Genomic DNA, 4,087 nt, shown 5'->3' on the forward strand with positions numbered 1-4,087 from the left:
ACTGCATCAAGAATTAGATCCCCAGCCAGGGAGGTGACCCACAGAGAATACAAGAGCTGGAGTGTGTGTCAGAGGTGCAGAGGATTCACCAGAGACAGAGTGGGGAGCAGAACAGGCTGAGGGGAGCAGTGGGTGAGACAGGAGAGGTCTGTGCACATTTGGGTCAGTTCCCTGGCCCAGGATGGAACTTCTGCTGCAATTACTGAAGTTGCTTCATAGTGCTGTGTGCTTTAAAATCCTTGTTCCACCAGGCAGGCCCCAAAATAAATGTTTAAAAAAAAAGAACCACGAGTTTGTGTACCTTTTTTTCCCCAGGTTTATCTTCTCTGTGTTTTCATTGAAATACTTAGTCTGTTTACTTTATCCATATATTTGGGGTTTAGTCTACCATCCTATTTGTTTTATATTCCATTTCTGATTTTCTGCTTTCTTGCCTTCTTTGAATTAATCAAATATTTTATATTCCATTTTATCTTCTTTTTTCTCAATGATTTTTTTTTATTATTATTATTCTCCTAGGGATAAGCTATGGAACAAAACATGCATTTTTTTTTACTCATTACGCTTATGTGTAAATTAGCTTTTTTACTATTTACATAGTGCTGAACCTCAAAACACATTAACTATAATTTCACTACATCTCATCTTTAGGGTCATTATTCTCAAATAGAAAGATGATGGTGATGATTTGCACAACTAATGTTCACTTATCTTTATTGTCATAGTCACTCATTCCTTGTTCCTCACTATTTCCTTTACTTATGTGTTTCCAACTAAAATAACTTTTTTTGCCTAAATAATTCCCTTTAGCTTCTATTTAAAACAAGTCTCTGGTGACAAATCTCCTTAGTGTTTATTCTCTGAATATATAATAATTTTCTCTAATTCCTAAATATTTTCACTGGCAGTTATTTTACTAAGTACTATAAATAAGACACTTCTTTTTATAAATGCAAGAAATTCCATGTGTAACACACTAAAAACATAGGCATTCTTGTATACCTGACTGTACATACTGCATCTAGTTAATAACATTGTGTATGATACAATTGTATCAAGCAGGATTTGAAATGAACAACAGGAAACTTTCTGGGTATTTAAGAGAAGAAAATATTCCATTAAGAGAAAAAGTAGCTTCCTCAACCTTTGGAAGTTCTAAAGGAAATAAAGGTTAAGAACTGTCTCCCGTGAGTGGGGGACTGTGGGTATTTCAGTGGTGGGAATGGGTGGTGGCTATGGTGTCAAAACACTAGCAAGGATGTAGAACAATGGAACCTCGATAACAATAAATACATCAAAAAGAAAAAGAAAGGGAAGGAAGGAGACTACCTAATATTTCTATAAATGTTATATTCATCATACATTCCAAAAGGCACTGATTACCCTACTGTTATTCAATAATGTTGTCTTTTCCCCTCTTTAACAATCCTGATCTTTATTAAGCAGACAACTTTAAAAATTTTGCCTTTCAAAAAACTGAATATAGGAAATACTTTACATGGATATATGATGGCAGATGGCTGTATTTCCACAAAATATTTTCCAGCCATCATAATCAGAATGAAACGCATATGTATGCCATTTGAAAATAGCTGTGATAGGAAGAGTGACGAATAGCTACTTATTCAAACATGTATTATAGTTTCAGCATTGCATGTAAAGTATCCTCTTTCTTTTCCCAGAGGTTAATGTTATGTTAATGATCCTGCAAAACTGCAATGACCTCATCTGATGAGCACAGAGGCAGATAGTATCAGGGACCAGAAGTAAGTCACATGACCCAGCACTGAGAAAATTTCCCAGCATACATTTGATGCTTGGTAAATATTTATTAAATGAATGAATTATTAAGGTGGGCAAAACAAATCAAATTTCCATGCTATGTCATTAAGAAAAACATAGCTAATTAAGACTACTCACGTATATACATTTATCTATCTCCATTATCTGAATGTCAAAATTAAATTTTTGTGCCAATATTATTCTTTGTCTCCTTCTGTCAGTGTTGAGGTAAAGGTTTCTTGGTGGGAATATGGGACTCTGTGGGGTAAGGGCACAGGACTGTAAAAGTCATCACCTCCTGCATCACCTCTGCTTGGCCAAACTATGAGACTAATGACAAGAAACCTGATTGAAACTCAAATTAATCATGAATACTTGTCGAAAAGCAGCAATTTATATCTGTTTCATGTTGTTTTAAATCAACCTCTGAAGTGTAAAATCCATGCAGGAAATTATTGGAATGATTGGAATGTAATTGTCAGTAAATAATTAATCCTTTTTGCAACATGTAATTGACACCAAGTGAAAAAAAAGAGCATTAACAGAACCTCAGAAGCCCTAGTCATCACAGGCAAAGTAAACAGAAACTGCTAATATATTAGTGTTCCCTATTTTATGAATTGATTTTCCAGCCAATGCAGCAACAACACTTTTCTTCTCATTTCTACTGTAGGTATTTCAGTGTGTGATTTATTCAATAGCTGGCAAGTATGTGTGCATGTGTGTGATTTTAATGATTACATTTCATCTGGGAAATGCACGTGTACATGTCTGTGGGGTATATACTTAGACATAAATTGTTGGGTGTTAGTTATGCACACCTTTCCCTCCGAAGAAGTCAAACAGTTTTTCAAATTGCTCCAATTTGCATTCAAGATGTTCCCAGTGCCGCCTCGTCTGGGCTCTGGCTGATCACTTGCAGCCATATTACTGGAGGAGGTCACTCTGGTGTCCCTGTGGCCGGTTAGATACAGTCTTTAGGATGCGCCCATCCCACGGCATCACCCACTGGCCTCTGGGTGTTTCTCACACACCACAAACAGCGTCTCTCACTCTGAGCTTTGCCTTTCTTGGATCTTGAAGAGAAGCTTGTCATTCAGTGCACTGCCCTTTTCTCTGCCTCATTTAAATACTTTGTGTTACTCAAGATCATAAGATTTCATTTTGAAATTTCACATTTAAATGTTCACTCTGAAACTGATTGTGGCACATGTCCTGATATCTAGGCAAACATTATTAAATCGTATCTTCAATCATTGAACATGATATTTTCAGCACCATTTTTTAAAGAGATCATCTTTTCCTTCCCTGCCCTGAAGTGCAGCTTTACTATATGTTGGCTAACTGCATAATGTTAATAATTCTGGATATTTTATTTTTTTCATTGGTCTCTTTTTCATTTTGTCAAAAGCTTGGTCTTTATTACTGAATTTTAATAACAAATTTCGGCATGGTGTACTGTAAATCCCCAAACTTTACTCTTCCTATTTTCTTGTGTGCTATTTCTGTCTTTTATTTTCCTATATAACTGGTAGAGTCAATTGGGTCATTTTACAAAAAAAAAAAAAAAAAAAAAAAAAAACTAAGCTAAATACTGAAGATAAAAAAATGATAACTAAAATATCTTCTGTATTTTAAATGATATTCTACCAAATAATAGATCAGTTTGGAAAGAACTAACATCATGAAATTTGAGTTTCTCTGTTCTCAGTCTTGGTATGTGTCTCTCTCCCCACAGGTCCTCTACAATCTCCCTCATGAATGTCTTATGGGAGTCGCTATCAGCCTTAAATATATTTCTCTGCATTTATGCATAGCTATAAAAGTATTTTATACAATTCTAAATGATTTAGTTCAAATTTAATTTCAATTACTTAGTCTTGCCAGTTTATAAAAACAAAGTTGCTTTATGTATTTTGATCTTGTATATAGAAACCTTGATGGCTTCACTTATTAAATCTAATAGCTTATTAGAAGCTCATTGTTCTTCACATCATGCTATTTGTTTCTTTGCATAAATGATTACCTTTTATTGCTTATTCTTGGCTAGTTGAGTCCTCCCACTTATTTACACATTTCTGCATGCATAACCATAAGTATAAATGAATTTATATTTTATTCACTGAGTTGTTGTAATTATAATTAATGCTCTCATTTGTCAATTTTTGCTCAGCTCTGGCAGATCTGGCCAGTAGGAAACCCTTCAAGTTAGCTTCTGTGTCATTTTGACATATCCTATGGGTTTTTGATAATTTCTTTTGGCACATAAAATTCATAGACACTCATCTTTTAATGTTTCTTTCCC

Source organism: Condylura cristata, unplaced genomic scaffold, assembly GCF_000260355.1.
Source record: "Condylura cristata isolate star-nosed mole 26May11 unplaced genomic scaffold, ConCri1.0 scaffold00003, whole genome shotgun sequence".
In the NCBI taxonomy this organism is placed as follows: domain Eukaryota; kingdom Metazoa; phylum Chordata; class Mammalia; order Eulipotyphla; family Talpidae; genus Condylura; species Condylura cristata.